Genomic DNA, 937 nt, shown 5'->3' with positions numbered 1-937 from the left:
GATAATGCCATGGTCCTACATCAAAAACTTGGTGAATTGGTGTGCAAGTGTGTATTTAATGGTAAAATTAAAAGTATAAGTTTACCATATGAGAATTTTACATTTTTAAGCACTTCTGTGACAAAAGTAGCATCTATCAAATAAACTCTCCTGCAGATAACAGTTATAAACTTTAGACAAACTTAGGAAAAAATTAACTATTTAAAAGCATTAATAAGAAATCAAAAGCAGGCAGAGACTGGAGGAGCACTGGATATTGGTTTATGCAGATTTTCAACTTTAGGTTTTCCTTAATCCATACAAAATGGGCTGGAAAACAAGCAAACATCTACAGTCCTATAGCCCAATGATTCAAAGAGTTATGTTCAGAACTGCCAGAGTGGGTAGAAAGGAAAGATGCTATAGAGATAAAACCCTACAATCTACACGTAAAGCCTACCCAAATCCTTAGTTGACCCATGAATTACACAAGCATGGGAGAAAACGCTAGGAGGCTCGGCAGAAAGCAACAGCTGGAAGACAGAAAAACTGAATGTATATTTCAGCTGTTGCCCACCATAGGGGAAACAGAATTTGGAGTTTGTGTCCAACCAAGGAAATTGCTTCCTCAATTAAAAAACAACAATCTTCAGAGGGAGATAAGACAATCCAGAGTTTCAGTCATGTGTCATTCTTAATTTCCGGTATATAATCATGTATTACCAGACAATATGAAGAAGCAGGAAAATGTGAGCCATACTCAAAAAAAAAAAAAAATTAGTCAATATCAACTGACTCTGAGACATTGAAATTATCAGATAAGAACTGTAAAGTAGATATTACATTTTTAAGCACTTAAAGGAAAATGTAGTTAAAGTGAATGAATAGAGGAGGACCTTCTGCAGAGAAATGGAAACCTATGTAAAAGGACAAAATAGAAAATAACAATGTATAAAGT

This window comes from Rousettus aegyptiacus, unplaced genomic scaffold (genome assembly GCF_014176215.1).
Source record: "Rousettus aegyptiacus isolate mRouAeg1 unplaced genomic scaffold, mRouAeg1.p scaffold_m13_p_4, whole genome shotgun sequence".
NCBI lineage: Eukaryota > Metazoa > Chordata > Mammalia > Chiroptera > Pteropodidae > Rousettus > Rousettus aegyptiacus.
Note: the sequence above shows the minus strand (reverse complement) of the source record.